This window comes from Triticum aestivum, chromosome 6D (genome assembly GCF_018294505.1).
Source record: "Triticum aestivum cultivar Chinese Spring chromosome 6D, IWGSC CS RefSeq v2.1, whole genome shotgun sequence".
Lineage (NCBI taxonomy): Eukaryota > Viridiplantae > Streptophyta > Magnoliopsida > Poales > Poaceae > Triticum > Triticum aestivum.
In genome coordinates this window covers 33,091,934-33,118,481 of record NC_057811.1, presented here as the reverse complement: position 1 = coordinate 33,118,481, position 26,548 = coordinate 33,091,934, and the positions used below count along the sequence as shown (strand labels likewise).

The window sequence follows — 26,548 nt, the reverse complement described above, 5'->3', positions numbered from 1 at the left end:
TTTCTTCGCGTGTGTCCCTTTGCGCCGTAGCCATGGAAAATCTTCATCATTTAACTGGATGCTCGGGTCAATATTCACTGTGAATGGAGCAATTTCATCAAACTTTTCATAATCTTCTGACATGTCTGTCTTGTCATCCACTCCCACGATGTTTCTCTTCCCAGAAAGAACTATGTGGCGCTTTGGCTCATCGTATGATGCATTCGCTTCCTTATCTTTTCTTTTTCTCGGCTTGGTAGACATATCCTTCACATAGAAAACCTGTGCCACATCATTAGCTAGGACGAATGGTTCGTCTGCATACGCAAGATTGTTGAGATCCACTGTTGTCATTCCATACTGCGGGTCTTCCGTTACCCCGCCTCGTGTCATATTGACCCATTTGCACCGAAACAAAGGGACCTTCAAACCACGTCCATAGTCAAGTTCCCATATCTCCTCTATGTAACCATAATATGTTTCCTTTCCCGTCTTGGTTGTTGCATCAAAGCGGACACCACTGTTTTGGTTGGTGCTCTTCTTATCTTGGGCGATCGTGTAAAATGTATTACCATTTATCTCGTACCCTTTGAAAGTCATTATATTCGAAGATGGTAACTGGGACAGCGAGTACAGGTCATCTTCAATAGAGGCGTCATGCATGGTACGTGTCTGCAACCAGCCGGCGAAACTCCTGGTTTGTTCACGTGTAATCCAGTCATCAGACCGCTCCGGGTGTTTGGAGCGTAGAAAATTCTTGTGTTCGTCCATATACGGAGCCACCAAGGCGGAATTCTGTATAACTGTGTAGTGTGCTTCAGTGAGAGAATGTCCGTCCATACATATTTTTTGATTCCCTCCTAGCGTGCCTTTTCCATCCAGTCTGCCCTTATGCCGCGATTCAGGAACACCAATCGGCTTAAGGTCAGGAATAAAGTCAATACAAAACTCAATGACCTCCTCATTTTCATGGCCCTTGGAGATGCTTCCTTCTGGCCTAGCACGGTTATGAACATATTTCTTTAAGACTCCCATGAACCTCTCAAAGGGGAACATATTGTGTAGAAATACAGGACCCAAAACGTTAATCTCTTCGCATAGGTGAACTAGGACGTGCGTCATGATGTTGAAGAAGGATGGTGGGAACACCAACTCGAAACTGACAAGACATTGCACCAAATCATTCTCTAACCTTGGTATGATTTCTGGATCGATTACCTTCTGAGAGATTGCATTGAGGAATGCACATAGCTTCACAATGGCTAATCGAACGTTATCCGGTAGAAGCCCCCTCAATGCAACCGGAAGCAGTTGCGTCATAATCACGTGGCAGTCATGAGACTTTAGGTTCTGGAACTTTTTCTCTGCCATGTTTATTATTCCCTTTATATTCGACGAGAAGCCAGACGGTACCTTAATACTGAGCAGGCATTCAAAGAAGATTTCCTTCTCTTCTTTGGTAAGAGCGTAGCTGGCATGACCCTGATGTATGCCGTCTTTTCCATGCATACGTTGCTGGTCCTCCCGTGCCTCAGGTGTATCTTTTGTCTTCCCATACACGCCCAAGAAGCCAAGCAGGGTCACGCAAAGATTCTTCGTCACGTGCATCACGTCGATTGCAGAGCGGACCTCTAGATCTTTCCAATAGGGCAGGTCCCAAAATATAGATTTCTTCTTCCACATGGGTGCGCGTCCGTCAGCGTCATTCGGAACAGGTTGTCCGCCAGGACCCTTTCCAAAGACTACCTTCAAATCCTTGACCATATCATGTACATCAGCACCAGTACGGTGGCGAGGCTTCGTCCGGTGATCCGCCTCACCTTTGAAATGCTTGCCTTTCTTTCTTACGGGATGCCTGCTCGGAAGAAATCGACGATGTCCCAGGTACACATTCTTCCTACAATTGTCCAAATATATACTGTCGGTATCATCCAAACAGTGCGTGCATGCGCGGTATCCCTTGTTTGTCTGTCCTGAAAGGTTACTGAGAGCAGGCCAATCATTGATGGTCACGAACAGCAAGGCCTTTAGGTCAAATTCTTCCCCATGTGCTCATCCCACGCACGTACACCTGTTCCATTCCACAGCTGTAAGAGTTCTTCAACTAATGGCCTTAGGTACACATCAATGTCGTTGCCGGGTTGCTTAGGGCCTTGGATGAGCACTGGCATCATAATGAACTTCCGCTTCATGCACAACCAAGGAGGAAGGTTATACAAACATAGAGTCACAGGCCAGGTGCTATGGTTGCTGCTCTGCTCCCCAAAAGGATTAATGCCATCTGCGCTTAGACCAAACCATACGTTCCTTGCGTCATCTGCAAACTCCTTCCCGTACTTTCTCTCAATTTTTCTCCACTGCGACCCGTCAGCGGGTACTCTCAACTTTCCGTCTTTCTTACGGTCTTCTCTGTGCCATCGCATCGCCTTGGCATGCTCTTTGTTTTGGAACAAACGTTTCAACCGTGGTATTATAGGAGCATACCACATCACCTTGGCAGGAATCTTCTTCCTGGGGCGCTCGCCCTCGACATCACCAGGGTCATCGCGCCTGATCTTATAGCGCAATGCACCGCATACCGGGCAAGCGTTCAAATCCTCGTACTCACCGCGGTAGAGGATGCAGTCATTAGGGCATGCATGTATCTTCTGCACCTCTAACCCTAGAGGGCAGACAGCCTTCTTTGCTTCGTACGTACTCTCGGGCAATTCGTTGTCCTTTGGAAGCATATTCTTTATCATTACCAGCAACTTTCCAAATCCCTTGTCAGATACACCATTCTCTGCCTTCCATTGCAGCAATTCCAGTGTGGTGCCCAACTTTTTCTTGTCAGCTTCGCAATTCGGGTACAACAATTTCTTGTGATCCTCTAACATGCGCTGCAACTTCTTCTTCTCCAAATCACTTGCGCAGTTTCTCTTTGCATCGGCAATGGCCCGACCTAGATCATCAGCGGGCTCATCTGATGCCTCTTCTTCAGCTTCTTCCCGCATTGCCAGCTCAGCTTCTTCCCCCATTGTTGTATCATCGTATTCAGGGAACCCATGGCCAGGATAGCTGTCGTCGTCCTCTTCTTCTTCATTGTCTTCCATCATAACCCCTCTTTCTCCGTGCTTGGTCCAAACATTATAGTGGGGCATGAAACCGGACTTAAACAGGTGGACGTGAATGGTTCTTGACGTAGAGTAATTGTGATCATTCTTACAGACTAAACATGGACAAGGCATAAAACCATCCGCCCGCTTGTTTGCCTCAGCCGCAAGCAGAAAAGTTTGCACGCCATTAATGAACTCGGGAGAGCATCGGTCATCGTACATCCATTGTCGGCTCATCTTCATTACACAACACCGAATAGACCAAATTAATACAAGTTCATACATAAAGTTCATACATAAGTTCATACAAGACTTAAATGCAACAAACAAATAACTCTCTAACTAAAGAATTTAAATGCAACAACAAATGCGATCAAGATCGCAACTAAGGTAACAATTGATCCAACAGCATAATGATACCAAGCCTCACTATCAATGGCATATTTTCTAATCTTTCTAATCTTCAAGCGCATTTTCTCCATCTTGATCTTGTGATCATCGACGACATCGGCAACATGCAACTCCAATTCCATCTTCTCCCCCTCAATTCTTTTCAATTTTTCTTTCAAATACTCGTTTTCTCTTTCAACTAAATTTAACCTCTCGACAATAGGGTCGGTTGGAATTTTCGGTTCACAAACCTCCTAGACAAAAATATCTATGTCAACTTGATGGGCATTATTTGTCATAAACACGAAATGCAACAACTAGTTTTAAAAGAGAATATACCACATCCGAATCATAACAAGGACGAGGGCCGACGGGGACGGATATCAAAACCATGGCACTATGTATAACAAACAACGTACGGGTAAGATAATTATACGAGTAACTATATATCCAAATCACACAAACATCAATTTGGTAATGTAAAACATTCATGAACAAGAGGCTCACCACAAGGTGGTGCCGGCAACGGAACGGTGCGGGCGATCGACTGTGGTTACGACGGAGATTTAGAAGGCACTAAGTAAACCACACCTACATATGTAAATTAAGTGTTAGTTTTGACCATAAATTGCATATAAATCAAATACTAGCACATATATTTTCTACCAAATTACTAAACTCATAAATTAATCACTATATAAAGCAGTGCAAGAGCTAATCTAGCAATGAGAGATGAAAGGACAAAGTTGCTAACCTTTGTGATCATTTGAATGGATGGGGGCCTTCAAATCTTGACAAATTTTGGGCAAAATGTGTGATGAGCTCGAGAGGAAGAGGGGAAGAACAGAGAGGAGAGGGGAAAGGGGAAGAACAGAGCGAGCTCGGGTGGACGAAGGGTTTATGTAGGACGACCTTTAGCACCGGTTCGTGCCATGAACCGGTACAAAAGGTGCTGGAGGGGCCCCGGACTGACAACATCCTGCCACCACTCACTTTAGTACCAGTCCGTGGCACGAACCGGTGCTAAAGGTCAGCCACGAACCGGTACTAATGAAAGCGGCTGGCTAGCCGTTGGAACTGGCACTAATGCACACATTAGTGCCGGCTCAAAAGCAAACCGGCACTAATGTGCTTGACATTTGACCCTTTTTCTACTAGTGGTCATCCACAGATAGGAAGGACAATACAGAAATAATCTCACAATGATAAAATAAATGGGGATCTAGGCTAGGAAATAATGTCTATGAAGTGTAGGACATCTAGCTACGCCCCGAGGGTCTTATTTGAATTCTGGAGGGTTTTTAGTTAAGTGCCTTTGCCAAATTTTATTCGAGCCATATTTTTGCGATTTAGTTGAAATATTTGAGCATGGCTATGGCAGCTTTTTCTTCTCTTCTAGAGGTTTGAAATAAGAAATTATAACATGTGTAATTCTTTTGGATTCTTTGACTCAAAAGATTCATGTGCTATGAATAACACATTGTCGACCTTTTTGAAAGAGGTTTAGAAACATAAGTACTTTCAAACATTTGTTTTTTTCGAAGTGGGAGAAAAGATAAAAACATATTTATAATAATTTTGTGTTTAAAAAAACTTTAGGGTTTTGACAATACCATATGTTTTTAGGTTTTTAAAAAGAAGAAAGATTTTAGGGTTTCGACAAAATCATAAGCTTAGGATTTCAAAAAAAAATAGTTCTAGGGTTTTGTAAACAAATGAGATGATTTTGGGATAAAATTCACTTGCAATGATTTCATAATCTAGGGGGCATCTTAGTGAGTTTTAATTGGATGTAAACCAAAGTAGTTGGTTAAACTAGTCGGATCCAAAAGGAAGCAACTATCTCAAATTTAAGAAGGAAATCACTCATTTCAAACATTTGTTTCACTCATTTCAAAAACTACTTGTACTCGTTTCAATTAGATGACATGTTCCAGTTGTGGTGTCTCAAAGGGACCAAGAGTTCTGCTCTTCTAGAGCCGTTGTGGTTCTGGCTGAGGCAAGTGTGTTAAATTTCACCTATGTGACTCCCGAGTTTGGAAAGCTTAGCTTCACGTGTGGCACCATAGTTATAAATGCACCAATGTGAAGTTTTTAAACCCTTTCCAAGAAGATCGATACATACTCTGAAAATTTTAATATAAGAAAGCAAGATATGAATTGTTAGAAGGGAGAGAGGGATTGGTGAAATAGTTCATTGTATTGCTTGAGCCTCATGGGCATATATATAGGAGTACATGATCTATTTGGAGTACAAGACAAGCCAGAATACATCCTAGTTTACCCTATGTTTTCTAATACAATCACGTTACTCAACGTCCCCCCGCAGTCACAACGGTAGCGACGCAGAAGGTGAGATTGGAGAAGAATCCGAAGGCAAGCCGACGGACACCCCCCACAGTCGTAACGGTCGATGCATCGCGGAGTCGTGGCTGGAGTGAAAACCGACGAGGTTGCTCAAGCAGGCGGTAGCCCTTTGTGCCGTTGTCGAGGTAGCCGAGAGCGTATGATGGTGTAGCAGTGGTCGAGGTAGCCGTGCGAAGAATGTTGTGGTCGATGTCGAGTCGGGGTAGCCGGTGTCGAGGAAGTCAGCGTGGAGCCGCGGGTGCAAGGGGGCGCCGAGTGAGGCATGGGCGCAGTGGTGTCGAAGTAGTGGTGCGCCGGGAAGAAAATGATGTTGACGATGCGTGGCGTCGGGTGTGCCAAACCCGGGGACACGTCGTAGACTAAGACACCCGTCGGTGTTGCCAGCACCGAGCATGCGTAGATGGACGAAGACGAAGTTGACGAAGCGCCACACCAGGCTTGGCAGGCCCAGGAACACTTCGTGGATGAAGGCACGCATCGGTGTTACCAGCACCGGGCATGCATAGATGAGGGACCTGCACGAGCTGTACGCCATGTCGAAGAAGTTGGATGGGCCAGCAGAGAAGAACTCGACGATGATTGCGGTGTCCATGGGCGCGGGGCCGATGTCACCAATGGTGGTCGGAGTAGACGAAGTGGTCGGAGTAGATGACGGCGACGCTGGCGACGGGCTGGTGCTGGACGAAGACGAACGGGGTGGAAGGGCGGCGGCGGCAGCTACGGAGGTAGCCGCGGCGGCGGCCAAAGAAGAGGGGCGACGGCGGCTAGGTTAGAAGTGCGGCAGCGGTGCTCGAAGTAGGCAAAAAACCCTAACAGCATGACGAAAACCGGCGCGGACGGTGGCGTTCCTGCGCCAAGGAAGACGGCGCGGCGCATACCACGGGAGGTCGACACGCGATGACGGCGGAGCGGACCGCGGGCCGCGGCGCTAACCAAAAGACCGATCTGATGAAAAAGACTAGGCAGCACATTATATGTCAATACTCCCCCTCACGTGTGGCTCCCTCAGGCCTAAACGTGGACCGAAAGTGGGCTTGCAATTTAATTGCCCCAGCCGGGTCTTGAACTCAAGACCTCTTGGCTCTGATACCATGTTAGAAGGGAGAGAGATTGGTGAAATAGTTTGTTGTATTGCTTGAGCCTCATGAGCATATATATGGGAGTACATGATCTACGTGGAGTACAAGAAAAGCCAAAATACACCTCAATTTATCCTATATTTCCTAATACAATCACGTTACTCAACATGAATCATAAAAGTACTAGCTACATGTGCAGGAATTTGAAATCAGGCCATGTTTCCGGGGTCTTGAATGAAGGCACGAAGGAGCTACATGTTGTAAGGTCTGAATCTCACCCGCAAAAAAAAAGGCCTGAATCTGAATCCAAAAAATTTCAATCGAGATTATGATAGGAACAAAAGACTTTGCTGGGGCTAGGCTACGACTTGGATTGGATCCAATCCAATCGAGTCTGCAGTTCTACATATAAAAGTGTAACTAATGAGGGCATCTACAGCTGGCGCACCCACAATTTTTTTTTTACGAGATCATATGGAAGTTTTATTCTAAATATTCAGGGTTACAATCGAGAGGCAATAAGTCCTCACAACATGGATGATATATGCATTTCCACACCACAGTACATGACTCGATACGGCTATAGTTTGCCATGCAATCTGCTACCCTGTTTTGTACTAAGGTTCGTGAATGTAAAAGAACGAGTTGAATACTAAAATGGCCACCGGTTTGCGAGGTTCTTTTTTTTCGTTTGCTATTTCCTATTAAGATTGCCACCGGTTTTTATATAGTTTAACATAATTTGAGCATTCAAAAAAATCACGATTTTAATAAAATATGCAAATTTAAAAAAAATGTTGATTTCAAAAAAGTGTATGAATTTAAGAAACACAGAAAAAGAAAAAAAAAGGAAAGGAAAGGGTAAGAAAGAAAGAAGAAAAGGGAGCTCGTGAACACAACGCATCTGATTTCCTGGTCGGTATTTGTATCGATCAGCAACAAGGGGCCTTGTGCTCGAGCCACCCACGTGCACTTTTTTTAATGAAAAAAATAACGCGGGTCCGCCCAGCGGGGAGCAGGGTATGCGCCCTTTCAAAATTTTGTTTTTGAATGAAAAATATTAAGTGGGCCGGCCTGGGAGCAGGGTGTGACCCCTTTGCGAAATGCCACCAATCCTGGCCATTCTTTGCCATGTAGACAATCCCCATTTGGAAAATGACCCGAAGGTTTGATTTAGACTAGGATTGCATAGTTCAGCGTGCAACCGATTGGGATTTAGCTTTGGGGGTTCATTTCGCCCAACCTCTAAAAATCCAGGATTTACGAGGATAGGGCTTATAGGTGAACCGAAATAAGTGACTTCACCTGTCACAGCTATTTCTTTAAACAAGCAGTGACGGGTGTTAAAACATGCTTGCCATTGCTACACATGTAACAGTGGCAGGCATGGCCGAGGACCCACCACAGCTATCCGATTTCTAAATCCTTCATGGCTGACAAGCAGCTGTGGTGGGCGAAGGTTCATGGCCGCCACAGTTTCCTTGTGCAACTGTGGCGACAGCTGCTAGTACCCGCCACAACTATATTTGGGTACCCACGCGTCAAACTTTTTCAAATCTTTTCAGAGCGCGGGTGGTGGGTTCTAGCTGTCGCCCCCACAACTATATTTGGTCACGTTGCCGTCTACCACGCATATACTGTGCTGGTGGGCTCCGCCCTGCGCCCTTCAGTGCTATACATGAGCTTATCCACCGCATCCTCCACCTTCAGCAGTTAGATCTCATTCCAAACGCAAACTTCTCTTTCTCCCCTCTGTCTTGCCGTCGCCAACATTGTGGCATCATCCGTCCCCGCCTGTGAGGTCGTTGCGGTCCACCGCCTCGAACGGCGCCGAGGAGCCAATCTTCTCCGCCGCCCGTGTCGTCCGCCCCCACCTCGAAGTTCGCCGGCGTCACCATGCAACGCTACCTCGAACTACTTCCCCATGACCGTCGTCCGCACCTTCTCGGCATCCAACGCCGTCCTCATCTCCATCAAACTCGCCGTCCGCCGATGCCTCCGCCATCGACCACGGTCTCGTCCAGCCCGCCGTATGACTCCGGCCCGGTAAGCACATCTCCCGTCTCTCTGTTAATGGTAATTTTATTAGTGTAGTTAAAATGTACTGCATATGGATAATATATAGTACAAGATTTTACTAGTGTAGCTAAATTTTTTTGTATGATGTACCATTGAATCTTCATAAGTAAATGTCTTAAAATTGAATGTGTGTGCTACACAAAATGTATTACATATGGATGAACATACGGTACTTTTTTTCCCATGATGCAGGGGTATTCATAGTGAGTGCCAATATTTTTGCGATGCGTGGATTAAGTTCCGTTTCCCTTAATTTCTGGCACTCAATATGTCTAATTTCTATCGAAGGTCATGATATTTTTTTAAATGTTTTATCTAAATGTCAAATTGTTTAATGCGATTTAGAAGGAGAAACCAAGACGCCTCGTTAGGACTCCTACGTACACCCATAGACGGAATTCCTACAACCATAGACATCATCACTAGGGTGGCACAGTACACTGAGATCATGCTCGCCAATGTTGAGAGTGCACGAGCAGCCATCGAGAGCGCTTAGGCATATTCCGAAGCGCTAGAGAAGCCGCTGAGAGCGCGCAAGGAGCCGCGGAGAGTACGCGAGTAGCCGTCGAAGCTGCGAGCACCACCCAAGCCGAGACCATGAAGATGATGGAAGGCTGTGATAGCTCATGATGGAGCTGAACTTTTACTTCTGAACAACTAGTGCACTGCCTTCATGTGATCTATATGATCGATGCGTGTGAACTTAATTTCTAAGTTGCTACGATGAAGCTAAACTTTTGCTTCCGATCTACAAGTAAACTGTGCAACGTGGTCATTTTTTCGAATAACTACTGCAGGGCAAAGCCCCACAGTCTTTTATTACCAACCAGAAACCATGTTCAACTGTACAAACAAGGAACTAAAACCATGTTCATCTTCGGTCGCCAGTCTTGAAAACTGGTTCAACAAATCTTCTCATCTCTGCTCTTGAGGATCGCCGAGGTGTATCTGAAGAGTTCACATGTTGGACATCCGAGGAGCCCTTTAAGTTCTTGACCTTTTTCACGCCACGCCTCGGGAATAATAAAGAGAACCGACCTACCATCCATGAAGACCATTAGAGATGAAAAATCTCCCAACTTCCTTGACAACACTGGAGTAAAGCAAAACGAGTTAGTGTTGGATCCATAGGACTTTTATTCGACAAAGTACAGTTGTCACCATAACATGGCCACTATATTAAAACCTAACAAAACAAAAAACTTTCTAGACATCAAACAAAGAGGCGGGTATCCTCTCCCATCCATCCCATGTCATCGGAGTGACAACTGACAACTGAAGGCGAAGGGGAGCGTAGATAGGGAGTGGGGGTTATGTTTCGCATTAAGGTGTCAAAAACTAAATATGATGAAATTAACACCACAACAGATGGATACTGACTGTACTTTGTGGAGCACACTTGAAACAAGTTCAGAAACAATTTTAGCGGATGATTTTTCAGGAGTATTTAGCGAATGGACTGATTGGCCGCAAAACCTATTCACCGTGTATGGGGCCGATCACTACTTTTTCTGCAATTGGCGCACACCCCCATCCATCCTGGGCACGCCACGTTTACTTCTTTTTCCTTCTCGCGTGCCAGGTTTCCCGAGCAAACTGTGCATTCCGATTTTAGGAAGCTTCTTAGATTCTTCAAGTGTGATTTTCTTTTGTTTTTTTTCCTTCTGTTATTTTTATTTTTCTTTTTGTTCTATTTTGTTTTGTTTATTTTTGTCAAGAGTATTCAAATCGATGATTTTTCCAAATTCATCATCTGTTTTCAAATTAGAGAACCTTTTAATATTAATGAATGTTTTCTAGATGCATTACCTTTTTAAAATCCATGAATGTTCTCAAATTCACTATATTTTTCTGAATCCACATTTAGAAAAAAAACTATAAAACTCTTCTCAAATTTGTATTTTTTTCAAATCCATGAATGATTTCAAATTAAAGATTTTTTTAAATCCAGCAACCTTTAAAAAATCCATGAACATTTTCAAATTCATAATATTTTTCAAACCTATGATTTTGTTAACAAGTTCCTGATCTTTTTCAAATCCTATGTACTTTTTACAAAACCAAATATGCAAACATTTTTGAAAATTGCAATCAATTTAAAATTCACGAACTTTTTCAAATGTGAGAGTATTTTTTAATTTTTGAACTTTTTTCCAAATTCATGAAACTTTTTAAAAATTGTGATTTTTTTCAAATTCATGATTTTTCTTCAAATATAAAAAATGTACGAATTTTCTTACCTATATAAAAGCGTAAAATCGTGTTTTTTCAAAATCAATAGCTGCTTTTTTTATTTCTGGGCCAACATATAGATTTTTTATTTCACATTTCACAGCAGCGAGCGAGAAAAAAAAGAAGAGCATCAGTAGCTAGCGAGCGACCGGAACGATCCTACCGGCGAGCGACAAAAATACACCAGGCAACGTACCCGAGCGAGCTAGCGACTGGACCGCGGCCCGGGAGCAGGGGCGGGCCCAGGATTTTAACAGTGTGTATTCAAAATTTCGAAGGCAGTTTTTTGGATGCCTATAGCCTAGTTTTGGTGTATATAGCTGATTCTAGTACCAGTTCATAATATAATAAATTCAGAGAATTGATAACAACTTCAAATTGTCCACCATGTAGAAATACTAATTGTCCAACATATAAAGGTGGCAACATCTAAGATGTATAGAGACAGAAAAAACAAATGGTAAAAAAGCTTACATTTTATAGGATCACTTTTGGATTCTTGATGCTTTGAAAATGAGTGATGATGTCCTCGTCCTTAACTTGCAAGAAGAAATCTCTTTCGATGAATGTAACCAAGCAATCATTCCAGCATTTTTGCCCCATCTTTCTTCCTATGTTCTTAACTTTAAAACAAGCTAAGAGGCATGAGATACAGAGGAAAACCAATAACCAACATAAAATTAGCAAGGTTAATTTAGTTCTACTAAGAATTGATAAGTGAGGAGCAACCCCAGATCCCGATTTAATAGTCCTAATATATTAAGCCACATGAACACATCTAATTTCAATGAATAGCTCATACGTACTCCTGGTTGCAACCTAGGGCTTTAAAATGGAAGACCAATGTGGGTGCAAAGATCAGTACCAAAGGAGCGAGGAAAGGATGTCGTGCCGCCCGCTAGTGCCTGCCGCCGTGCGCTCGTGCGAACATGCGATGACCGATGGCAATCAGAGCGGCGGCTTGCTAGCAGAATTTGGGGAACAGGGGAAGGGCGGCGCCCGTCCGTTTCCTACCGGATCGATAGATTTTCTATTTAGCGAAGGTAGCTGAACCACCGATGGATTTTTTGTGGCTCATGCGTGGGCAGGTTACAGCGTGCAGCTTTTTTGGGCTTATGGGCCATGTCGCGGGTAGTGAAGGTGGGCTAGCCTCTGTTTTTGGGCTGGATTGGTTAGCTAGCACGTTTATTGCCTCAGTTTGGTTTTTTCCTTGTACGTACATGTGATATACACTATATATACCTAGTTTTTGGCATTACTTTTACCCAAAAGGTGGGCACACAGGCACATAGGCAATCAGATTCAACATGCAGTTAGAAAGTCTATATATCTCTCCCAAAAACACATGCATATGCATATACAGTACAAAAGAATTAACTCCAAAAAAGGAACTGTAAAAGAACCTGTACTACATGGACACGTGCAATTTTGTATTTAGTCACGCATTGTTCTCCTTACTTCGAGAGTTGCACATTTACGTGATCTCCCTCTTTGTTTTTTATTCATGTCTATTTTTTCTTCTATATATCATCATCTTCCCTCCTTACTTCGAGAAAATAAAACTATGGAACAGCAGAAAGAACAGCGGAGTCATGCATACATTTTGAGTTTGGGCTCCCGTGAGACCAATATGTGAGTTTTTTAAATCATATATTTAAAATGTTTCAAAAATATGGAAAAAAAATTCATGCATAGTTTAGTATTTCCTAATAAAAATTTACACTTATGTTGGATAATTTTTTTACATATAAGTGACGAATTGTTTTCATAATTTTTTACAGCTAAAACGTGCATTTCAAATAGAAAAAATGGCGGTGATACACACAATTAATAGTTTATAGCATGATAAAGAGGCACACTATGGAGATTACAATTTTATGTACATATGAGGACCATGCAACATCAATCTCTCTAAAGAAAATAATTAGTGTTGAGAGACATATTTCACAATGACTTAAAGTGACAAACAAGTGGTTGACTAGAAAAAAAATCCAAATAGTATATACATGTATAAGCATCGCATACCAGTCAAGCATGATATTCGTTAGAAAGAATAGGTGGATCAACAACGCCATGTTATTATTGTGAGTGAGCATATTGTACCAACAAACAGAAAATGTTGTGAGGTGGAAATCGTAAATCATGAATGCTAAGACTATGAGCGAGAAAGAATGAGGGACCTCACAGTCTTCAACCCATGCGATGTGAGTCAGGGGTTAGAGAATCGGTCAAAAAGTTGACGCGGCAGAGAACTTATCGTCAAGACTAGAACTTAATGCAAGATTTAAAATAAGAAGAAATTTACAAATAAAATAAGAGTTGTGTGACCATCCCATAGTGAGGACTAGCGATGAGATGTGTGGTTCAATAAGGAATCATAGCGTGGTGGCTAAAGGGCATATAGAATAATAAATAAGAGAAAGTATAGTGATGATTTATTTACCAGAAAAAAGGTGTAAATATAGCGAGAGAGCGTGGAAAATATTGCGTACGAGCGTGGTGGACTTTGCACAATCTTCCAAGTAGTGGAATAAGGAAATATGTCACGGCTGAAAGTGATAAATGACCAAACCGTAATAATTCAACGTGAACTACTGTAAAACTTAAAAAAATGGTAAAATTTAGAAGTCAGTAATGTATATATGTTGTGGTAATTTAGCTTGACAAAGGCGAATCAACAATGCATGCAAAGAAATCTTAGTGGCAAAACATATTGTTAAACAATATAAGTAATGTAATCTTGCTGCCGAAATACACTGAACGACATTGCTAGAAATTTGAGCCTCTGAAGTCCAAAAGGCTATTTTTCTAAACAAATTATATTATGATATTTGGAATATATAGCAAGTAAAAATAAATTCTTTTTTTGCAAAGTACGCAAGAGCATACCAGTGTATCAATGTAATATGTTATGAATGAATAAATATAATGAAAACATGAATAATCTGACAAATGTAAAGAGCCACCCAACTAATTATATTGGACAAATGTCAACTCAATCTGTTTCAATTTCCAAGATAGCAATATAAAGGCGTAACTTAGGTCCATTGGAAGAGGTCGACAACAGGATCACCTCCACTGGGACAAGGTCACAGAACTACCAGTGATAATTTATGAACAATCATTTTCAAAAGATAGAAGTAAGACAACTATTATTTTGTTCTAAAAGCACAAGATTATCATAGTTTGGTTCGCCGGAAAAAGAGGTCTATGCTTATTATTTTGTTTGTAATGACAAACTTACTAAAAGGAAGATAAATTCTGCACACAAAAAAGATATATTTAATATGTTGTTTGGTATTTCTTATACATAGGTCACTTATGTAGACATGGATAACTTTATATATATATTGCAGTAAGTTTTTTTCTTGCAGAAGTTGGACACTTTCGATCAGCCCATTCCGATAAATTTCAGAATTTGAGGTGACTATGACACAAGAACATACATACAACTGAGAATTAGCAAAACAATTGGGAAATTGCATAGCATCAATCAGAGAGAAGTACAACTAGACACACAAAGCGTGGGCCGCTCTGCTAGTTGCTATTAATTAATGCATGGAAAGAGCATAGTTTTATTTATGCTTGAAACTGTAATCCTCATTGTGTCACCTCTTTTAGTCCTGCCAGCTCACACATTTGATAAATATTTAGGAAAATTGGCATTAACTCTAATTTTATCAAGGCATGTTAGCAAGCTAATTAGGAACTGTTTTCAAAAAGATATTAAGGAAGATAGATGGGATGTGGATTTCGTGAACATGGTTCCCCGTGCACCTCTTATGAATAGTAAGTTCAAAAAAATTCTGAAAAATCTGACTGTTTTTAACATACATAATCAACCAGTATACCCGCGTATGAAGTTTCACAAAGAAATGACATCCGTGGTATTTTGGTAGAAGTGATAAAATCGACTAAATTTGTACACCGAAGTTTCAGATTTTTTGAATTTTCCAAGTATTTTTTTTCGAATGTACTATTCTGTGGGTATGCGTGGTACTATGTCGACCATTCTATTTTCGAGATATGGGATGTACATATAATACAGTTATATTCATTGTGAGAAAAAAGGGACTAATTTCTTGTTTGTGGCACATATGTAAATCACACACTATTTTTCATATGTTAGCATCATCCAGCCAGAGTTCACTAATTAGTTAATGCTTTGATGTGCATGTCAACCGCACATGTTTCCTTATCTTTCTATTTGATTACTATAATTGCAAATGCACATACACTTATTTACTTGAAACGATGATATATCAGAGGAAACGGATCCTAACTTTAGATTCTAAGTTTACCAAAGGCATGCCAATAAGTTAATTATGCACTTCATTCAAAAAGAAATTAAAGAAGACAATTGGATATATAATATGGTGATATTCCATTATGAGAAAATAGTGCACTAATTTCTAGTTGTGACATGTACCAAAACTAGAGACACCAATTAATCATATTTTCATCTTTCAGCATCATCCAACAACAGATTTAGTTAGTGGATGCTTTATATGAGTTCCTGTGGATGTAAAAATAAATATATTTTCTTATTTTGCTATCCGATCACTACAATTGTAAATGAATATAATCTTATTTACTTTACATAAAGATACATCATTTGGGTTTTTTTTCAGGCTTTCGTTGTCGAATGGTACGTACCAAGTCATTAAAGCACCAACTTACAATGAGGAAAAGAGACAAGTAAAACCTTATCTAGGGATATCAAAGAAAGGGGTGTACTTTGGAGTAATTGAAGAGGCATCTCGACTGCTGGTTTGGATCCTCACTGAAAATTCAAGTGGACAGATGGAGTGGATTTTAAGGCATGAGAATGGTCTTTCACACTGTGGCCAACACATAAGAAAATGTTGTAGCAATATGGACTCACCTTGGAATACATGAAGATGTCGATGCTGCTACAACTCTACCCAAAGAGAGATATGAATGGGACTCTGAGAATGAACATTTTTTTACAATGAGATTTGGTGCTGATGGAGATTGGGTACACTTTCAGATTCTTGGATTTCATCCGTACAAGGAAGTTGTGTATTTGACTGCTGATATGTTTGAAGTGGTGGCCTATATCATTTGAGTGGCTCAAAGATCCAACATCTTGGCTACTCACGCCCAAAAAGCTACTACTGTAACTGGACAAATGGCATATATGACTCATTTGTCTATACTCCGCGTATGGTAGGTGAACTTAAAAAAGAATGTACAATATCACATGTTGAAGATTAGCATTGATCAAGTACAATGCAGGAAACTTCGTCTTCGTCTTGGCAATCTTTGCTTAACCCTAACCCCGGCTCATTTTTATTTGATTGTTCTTTGTAAAACCTAGATTACAATGGTCCACTACTAGGGAAATGTCTATACACAGGAGCTTAGTAGTAGCGCTTTTTATAAGAAACCGCTGCTACTACTTATCAGTAGCGTTTGCACATGGTAAGCGCTGCTACTATACACTTACCAGTAGCGATGTGTTCGTAAAACACGCTACTACTACAATTGCCAGACAGTTGTCGACATGCCAGGCATTGTATAGTAGTGCTTTTATGTAGGAAGCGCTACTGCTATTGAACATAGCAGTAGCGCTTTCTACATACAAGCGCTACTACTACAGGCTCCTTATCCACACACAAGTCCCACGCTCGACCTCACTCCCCCTCACACACTCTCACTCGCGCGCCTTCGCCGCGCGCCGTCGCTGCCGCCCTCCCCCGCACGCCGCCGTCCCCCGCGCCGGTCTTCTCCCGCCGACCGCCCTCGCCCGCGCCGGCTCTCCTCCCCCGCCGGCCACCCTCCCCCGCGCCGGCCTCCTCCCCTGCCGTCCGACCTCCCGCGCCGGCCCTCCTCCCCCACCCCCCCCCCCCACGCCGGCCGTCCTCCACCGAGAGGTACTCCTCCCTCCTCCCTCCTCCTCCCTCTAGGTTAATTAAATTAGGTGAATTTAGTTCATTAGGTTAACTAAGTGAACTAGCTAGGTTAATTTGGTTTACTTACTAGGTTAATTAGATGTTTTTTAGATGTTTGGTTAACTAATTTGGTTAAGTGAGTAGATGTTAATTAGGTTAGGGCAGTCGTGGTACTGTTAATTAGATGTTTTTTAGTTAGGGAAGTAGGTTAGGTAACTAAGTAGATGTTAGTTAGGTTAGGTAACTAAGTAGATGTTAATTTAGGGCAGTAGTGTTTAGTTTAGAGAAAAAAATCAATATAGTTTTTTTACTGTTTTTTAGTAAGTGTTTAATAGAATTAGTAAGAAAATTAATAGAACTAGTTGAACTAGTTTATTTTTAGTAAACTAGTTTATTTTTATTTATAGTAAGTGCTTAGTTGAACTAGTTGAATTAATAGAACTAGTTTATTTTTAGTAAGAAAATTTAGGTGTATGAGATTTGATGATCTAATTAAAATTTTACTATAGAACTAGTTTATTTTTAGTAAGAAAATTAATAGAACTAGTTTATTTTTTTAGTTAAAGCAATTATTCCCGCATCGACGTCGACGATGCCTATCCCACATCCTCGTCGTCGACTCGGCAGAGGAGGCCTGCTTGATCAGAGGGGCCATGTCCAGGATTGGGCTCCGCCGGGCTGGTACTGGGAGGTGCTACCTTCCGGGGGGGGGGGGTGCAGCTTGGTGAGGAGCCAGCCCGTCGTGGACCCGGACCTTCTTTGGTGGCAGTCGCGTGGGCCAGTGACAGTGGGGAGGCTTGAGGACCCCGCAGAGGTGGTACGTCACCATGTTAGCAAGGAGGACGAGAACGTCCGTCGCTACATGGTTGCGTTGGAGGGCAGGTTCTCCAATACCTGGCAGGTTCTTGAGGGATCTCACTGGAGCTATGATCCTGTGATGATTCCTTCTCGTTGGGTATCCACCGCCCGCGCCGATACCCGTCGTTCGCTAGGGTTTTAGCTGTATTAGTGATGTTATATGTAGATATTATTCAAGATGTATTATTGATAATATTCGACAATGTATGGACACAAGAGATGATTTAGTTTTGCTTATTGAATGCATGCTAATTTGAATACTAATTTATTTTACGATTTGGTTTTGCTTATTGAATGCTCAAATTTGAGAACTACTCCTATTTTCAATGCTCAAATTGGAGAGCACTGTGCAAGGCGTATGCATTTGATTAGTTGATAGCTTATAGGGTTTTTGTTTTTGCAGAAATCAAGGAACCCCTCCATCATCCCCGCCGTCGTCCCCGTCACCGACCCCCTCCGACCTCGAGGTGAGACCAGCCAAATCTCCATGTCAATATGAGTCCTATAAGATATTTTGAAATGTTTTTGTTCATATTTTCAACCATTGAAATGCAATGACCATCAAGTTTGAATGCTCATATGATGTAGATATAAACATGTATATCTTGTGTTGCTCAAATAGGATATGTGCTTGCCCAAGTGGTCGGCCATGTTTGCAGGTTACACCTCCGAGTGGCCTATGTTTTGCCGGAGTGTTGATTAATTTCCGTTCTGGCAAATTTCAGGCGCTCGATATGTCCTTTTTTAGCAAAGGTCATGCCGGATTTTTCTGTGAATTTTGGCATGACTTGTGCTAATGTAGGAAATATCGAGTGGCCTGGATTTTCTAGAAAAATAATTAAACGACATTTCGGGTTGACTTTAAGTCTGTTGAGGCTCCATACATGACAGTCAACAAATGAGTGAGGGAGAAAGTCTGCACCATATATGAGAGAAGAAGAATCCTGACTATTGTCGTGGGGGTCGTTTTTCCTTCTTCTCCTTCTGCTAGACCTTTGTTATGCACTAGGGGAAGGAGGAATAACGACCATCACCGACGGTCAAAAAATCTGGGGAGTGTATCCACCATATATGAGAGAGGACGAAGAATCCCAACTGATGTCGTGAGGGTCGTTCCTCCTTATTCTCCTTGTGCTAGACCTTTGCTATGCACTAGGGGAAGGAGGTGTAACGAACATCACCGACGGTCGCAAATGTCAGAGAGGAATCAGTGAGGGAGAGTCTCCACCATATATGAGAGGACGAAAAATCCTGACTGTTGTCGTGGGGGTCGCTTCTCCTTCATTCCCGTGTGCTAGACATTTTGGTGCAATGCACTCGGGGACGAAAGGAGGAGCGATCATCACCAACGGTCGAATGTATACACCACGTGAGCTGAGAGTTTTCAAGAAAAGACTTGACAGACCGATAGTCAACCCGTGATGAATAATAATGATCTAATTTAGTTTTTGTAGTATATATATTTAATTGTACAAGTTTAATCTTTGAATTATGAACCTAGGAAATGTCGTCATCGGACGAGAAAGTCTCCCGGGGGAGTGCGACTGGTGCAACGACGACCGGGGTCTGTGCGACAAGCCTCACCTGGACGAAGGTCGGCGCTTCAGCATTAAGCTCCAGGAGACCTTCGATGTTGAAACGGTACGCAACAACGACAAGTGTTTTTTTTCATAATTAAGCACGACTTCTACTACTTCAACGTGTAATTTTCGTCTTTTACAATTCGACTAGCTTATCCCATGCCATACAAGACACTATGTCTTGGAGAGGACGGATATTGAAGATCATGAAAGTATGAAAATAAAGAATTTTTTCCTAAGAACCCATCATGGTATGGATTTTGAAGTAAATCTATACAATTCTGAGAGGGTATCCCATTTTGGTTGCCTGAATTAGGAAGCACTGTGCAAGATGTATGATTTTGATGAGGGTATGCTTGTCACCATGGATCTTGGTGATCCCGACATCGCCCAAGACAATATGGATATTTGGGTCCTTGTTGATACACTTCCAATTCTACCGCTATGTGAGTTTCTCAAACATAGTTATTAAGTAATTTATATTGTTTATTTCAAAATAGTTGACAACTTATTTCCATTGATTGCTTATTTTCATTCTTCAAAGAATGTGCGGAAGATGGTAGACAGAACCTACTACACCGATGGCTCAGAATTAACTTATCAGGAGAAAAATCATCTAATCTCATTTATTACTGATCTTGAGAATTACAATATCTATTATCAAACTCCTCCACATTATGGTCAATATGTGCCACTAGTGCACGTGTTGAACTACGGTAACATCCATGGAGATGTCATGGTAAGATTTTTTGCTGTTACGACATCCGTGCATCTTTTGCATAAATTCTTCTAAAACTCAACTACATTGCTAACTACGAAGTCATTACTATGTTTTCCAACAGAAAATCCCGAAGGATTATGTGCCTCATCTGATGTTTCGGAAAGGTCGCCTTAATGTTTTGAACTTACGTCCAGGTCATCCTACGAATCACTTCTGTCCATACCAGATTTCTAAAACCGATGAAGACATGACAATCAAAGATTGGAAAAATGTATGGTCAATCGTAGGGAGCTACTTGGAAGCAACATTATGCGAAGGGCAAGAATTGGAGACAGGATAATCTCCATTCTCCATAATGGAGAGTCAGGGCCTATCTAGTTTTATGCTATTTTACCTAAGAGAAGGTAGTAGGTCCTAGGTACAATGTTTATTATGTGGTACAATGTGTTATAGTTGATGATGATGAGGAGTTGTGATTATGACTAGTGACCAACTTGCTACGTGATGTCTCATTGATGAAAACGATGATCATGAGGAGGTGTTATATGACAATGATGTATTATGATGATAAGTTATTAATGATATGATGATGATGATGATATTTATTATATCATTGGGTGAAAGAACCGCGGATTAGTTTCAAGTGGATGTCCATCCACTTGAAACTAGTCCACTGTTCTTTCACCCTGTGATGTAATAACTTATTATGATGTAAAAACAATCTCTAAATTGCTGCTATATATGAAAACTTGTATAATGGTGTATGAATACAACATGAAATAAAAAAGAAATATAATACGAAATAGTAGTAGCATGGGCTGCTAGAAGCGCTACTAATAATTACCAGTAGCGCTCTTTCCAGGAAGCGCTACTACTAAGTGGATATAGCACTAGCGTGGGTTACTGCTAACCTTTAGCGCCATACCAGTAGCGTTGCCGCCCGTGCTACTGGTAGGCCTAAAACTCGCGCTACTACTAGGCTTTTCCCTAGTAGTGGGAGAGTAATACCCTACATCTTGCTGCTATTCGTTATTCATAGTGGAGGGGATACCTCGTGCGAGAGATTACAATAGTGTATGAGATTGTCTACCGAGAGTTCTCCTATCTGATGATACATGATGAAAGAAGCCCTAGACCTCCCTTTATATAGGAAGGAGATGTCTAGGTTTTACATGTCAGATGCGATCTCTAGTCTTGGAGGCCACGGATATCGTCCTGCCTCTTAGGGTTAGCTCCTTGCTATGGGCCGAGTGGGCCCCTGTAGCTGATGACGTCGGACTCCCTGATGCTTAGCCACCGGGGATACAGGACATCGTCATACCCCTATGTTGAAAATCAAGGCAACTGCTGGTCATGATGTAAGGCCCAACTCCAAGAGAAAGGCCTCAGTGCCTCATGAAGAAACTAATGATGAAGCTGACGAAGAAGAACTCATTGGAATCATCTGGAATAGAGTTAAGCATGTGTTGATGTTGCCAAGAATTCTTCAGTTCCACTACTTCTGGTCCCCAAGAAAATTCCCGACTTCATTGATATCTAGTGCCAGAGGCCAGACGCACCTCTTGAAGAACTTGATTTGCCTCCTGGACCAAGTCATGTGCTTGCTGAATTCATCCTCAATTAGAAGCACAAGATTGTTCAAGCAAAGTTAGTGAGGAAACATCAGATTGAAAAGCAAAAAGCTTTGAGGAAAAACATGCTCACCATAACTCCTCAGCAGCTGACTGCTATGCAAGCTGAAATTCAGCAGTTTAGTGATGAATATGAGCGCTGAACGACTCATTGCTGTGGAGTTCGTGACAGATTCATTGCCCAGTCCAAGATTGTAGTTGAAAAAAACAACAAGAGTGTGGCTATTAAACATGACCAAGTTACACACGCTAGTTCTTCAGCTCCTCCTCTAAGTGAAGAAACTGCCAGGGCAGCTGCGTGAGTTGCGCCTGTAGAAAGTGCCAGGGTAACTACAAGAGTTGTGCGTGAAGAATCTGCTCCTACTGTGTCAGTTGACGAGCCTGTCGTCACAAACTCTGTTCCAACTGTTGGTGTCCTGGATTAGAGGGTGCATACCGCGTCGGCCTGTCAGACATGGGCCGGGCAGATGACTCACCGTATGGTTATCTTTGCTGATATGTCTGATAATCTTAAATATATAGTAACCATATGGTTTGAAGTTTATAGATAATCCTTCATTTTATCACTTTTATGAGTCCCACATGTGGCAAGTCCATCTGCATCAGAGAAAATAAAAAAACTAGATTCCATTTTCATCTTGTGCCGACTTATGTTGCCAGGATCTATCAGTATCATTATATTTATTTTTTCTTCCAAAATGCTGTGGTACCAGCTTAAGAATAGATTGAGATAACACCTCTCTGGCTAATAGTCTGTGCATGTTCATCATTTTTATGGTACAAATGAGTATATACTGTTGGGGAATATTCACTATTCAGTAAATCGAATAGTAGATGCGCTTTGTATATCTATTAGAGTAGTAACATTGTTTCAAAACTAAGTTGTGTTTCTCAAAGTTCAGTTGTCAATTGATCTAAATATCTTGCTGGTGCCACCTTGTTTATATTGGGCTTTTCTTTGGAATGTCATTGTGTCGTGTGCCTTCATTGCTACTGTTTACTGTTTGGCTTGCAGGCGTTTTATAGTATTATGGACGTAATTTGGTGTAGCATTAGGCTGTTTGGTTAAACATTTCCCCACCATGCCACTCGTTCTCCACCAAACCTGCATTTACATGTATTTGGCCATTAGCCAGTAATATAATTTGGCTCGTTCGATATAACTTCAGTTTTGGCCACCATGGATGTTTAGTAATAGAGCAAAATGACATGACTAGATTAAGTATGGAAACTTGTTTCATCACTAATAATGTTTTTAAGGGCATCTCCAACGTCAACCATCGAACCGCCTGAACGTGTTTGCCATCCAACACGGTCCTGCATCGGTACGCAGGCCGGACCGGACGCACTTTTTCCCGCAACCTGATAATCCAGTAACCAGCCTATTTCTATACCACTAGTCAAATTTGAAACAGAATAGGAGCAGCAAGTGCTAATTCCAAAATTTGAACAAACTAATCATTTAAAGTTCCAGATGTGCCGCATGTCTACGAGCTGGCCATCTCAGTGCGTGAACCAACAAATTACACTTATTAGTTGGAACATCCAAACAAGAATAAAAAAAATCACATGTAGGAGCTAGTGCACTCTTCATTCAAGTTACCTTGCGTGCTTTTAATTCTATTTTTGTTATTGTTCTTTACCACGTTAGATTGATCTTCGGACATAAGATTCGTCAAGCTTACGAGAGGAAGCAACAGTAAATTACACTTCAGACGAACAACAACATAAATGCAACAAAGAACAAGATAGTATTTATTTTGAGATCATACGTTTATGCTACAGGGATAACGTATCTTCCATGGAAGTCCTAGGAGCTGCAACGCCAACACTGGGGAGTTTGGAAAACCAACTTCTCTGCAGGTCCACTATCCCTCCTTCGCTCAGAATGCTGAGTACCGGGCGTATCACTGTCTGAAACAACAAATGATACGGAGTACTTGTTAGCCAGAATTTGTGCATGCAGAACATAACAGTTAACCCACATAGATGCTGGAGCCAGTGCTTTCAAGTTGCTCTGGCAAGATTCATTTTCATTCGCAGACCTAGAAGTTCTTTTTTTCATAGCACAGACAAGTAATATCATTTCACTGCAACATAATACTCCCCCTGTTCTAAACATTTAGGATGTATTAGTTTTTCTCAAAATTTTCACAATGTAAGGTGTATTTCTCTTTTTCTCGCAGTTTTCCGTGCATGCCCTTCCACCATCCATTACATGCCTTACATAAAAAGTACTCGCTCCGTAAAAATATATTAGAACGTTTATATGACTACGAGCGTTTCACTCACTACTTTACTGATCTAAATGCTCTTATATTTCTTTACAGAGGGAGTACTATACATAGTTCCCAATAGGAAGGTAGTAAAAGAATCTCTCTCCCTAATTGCATGCAGTCACATTTCTCTCTCTCCCATCCCACACTGATTGATTTTATTCTGGTGCAGCGAGATTTAGTTGTCTTTTATTAGGCTGCTGGTTATTTAGTTAACGCTAATTAACCTGCTAGCTGCCTAATCAGCTAAGAATATTTTTTTGCAAAATTCTCCTCAATTCTGTGCCTTGGTCACCGCGCCCTAAAAAATACACCTTATATAAAAGAACGGAGGGAGTAATATAAATGCAACAACAAAGTAGGAAAACGTTTACTATTGACGTCATACCATGCCAATGACGGTGGAGTAGCAGGAAGAACACTGTTGATCCCATCACTGTTCCTGAAAGCACGCCACAAGCACTTGCTAGTAAATATCACTTCACACTAATAACATAATAAATGCAAGAAGAAAAACAAGTAATGCTTATTGTTGACATCATACCATGGCAATGGACTAGCAGGAGCGGCACTATTGGTTGTTATGGGACTTTCAATTTGCCGTCTTGGTTCAAATAGGTGTCTGACAGCAGATCATGAAATTACAATGCTGAAACAACCATTCAAATGCAATAAATAATACAGTTATTCAAATCATACCCTATAAGATTACTTCCCAAGGCCAAACGAGCATCCCTAATTGAAGAATATTTGATCTCGGTTTGGCGAGGAAAGAATTCCCAAATAATCTTCAAAAGGTCCAGCAAATGTTTCCGGATATCTGTAGAAATATGAAACTCGTCCTCAATGTTACCAACTTCTTGATACAGCAACTTACATGCTTGGATTGCCTCCTTTTGCATACCCTTCAAAACATCATTTTACAATTGGTGACTAAAGCATGAATACTGGAAATTATGACCATTGAAGCATGAATTCTGGAAATTAGCTAAACCACACGTTTTTGACAGAGGCATGAACATACCAAGACGGCAGCAGAGACTTGGTCAGAGTAAGGCCCTTTGTAGGTGGTCAGAATCTTGACTGCAACCTGCCGGACCTCATTGCCAAATTCAAAATACATTTGCCACAGTCTACCTGGAAACTCATCAGCCTTCGTGTTGGACATCGTCAATACCTCAGACATTAACTTGGCCTCCTCCGTGATACACTACAGAACAACAATATTTTTCAATTGGTGCCAAAAAAGAGTAGTGAACAACAAGTGATTATATAATACTAAAAATTGAATAGGCAATGGCACAATTTGACGAGATATGTACGTATTTTGCAGACTGTACCATAAAGCACGCAGATGGAACAATGGAACCAGCTGGAACAGTGGGTTGAGAACCTAGCTCCATGAATTTATGTGCTTCATCCCTGATCATTTGGCTCAGGACAGCATGGTCATGAGCAATTGATTTCAGTCCATCATGGACTGCAACGATAGCGTTCAAAGCTGCCTCTGCTTTCATACACTATACTAGTGTAATGAGAAGGTGTAAATATGCGAATTACAAAGCAATCAATCAAGTAATAAAACAAATAACACGGCTAAATTTAGTAGAGGCTGGAGGACCTTACCTCGTTGGCTGCTCTAGCGCTGAGACGTGCTTCTCCATCGCCAATATCCATGCGGAGATAAACAAAAGGATAATTTCTGTTTCGATCATAATGCTGCCTAAGATAACCAAAATAGTCTTCGAAAAGAATACAATTACTCTTCCACGGCAACAGCCTATCCCAGCGCCATGCGGTGTCCACAAGACCCTTAACAGGGAAGAAAGAGTCAGATGGTCAAATCCGAAAGACAGAGCAGAAAATCACAGAATAGCATACGTATTGATCAGGTATAGAATTAGTAAAATTCTACTCCCTCCATCCATAAATATAATATGTGATCTAACACAAAATACATACCATCGAAGAAAATTACTTCCAACGGAGGCAGAGTCTTGACAGTCTGTCAGCGACCTTGCTATGGGCCGGCCCTATTCACCTCGACCTGGCCCAGAAGATGGATGGCCTCCAACTACAGAAGGCACACGGTTGCCCACGGAAGAGGCTGCTTGGACGGAAGGCTTCGGCCTGGCTGGTGTTCTTCCTCCTCTGTCTCCTCCCTTCCTCTGCTCCCTCCTCATGTAATTCTCGATTTGTAGCCAAACCATGGTGATCGAGTGAAACTAGTAGCTGGATCCTAACAATTGGCATCAGAGCCGTTTCGATCCTCCTCTAAATTCCTCAAAAATTCCACCAAATTTTTGTTCTGCATCCTCCGCTTGCAACCTGTTCGACAAAATGCCC

General features: G+C 41.7%; 1 pseudogene; it reads right to left on the bottom strand.

The window, feature by feature from the left end:
* On the bottom strand, positions 1–25,879 carry LOC123142379 (uncharacterized; annotated as a pseudogene).
* Between the last annotated feature and the right edge of the window lie 669 nt (positions 25,880–26,548).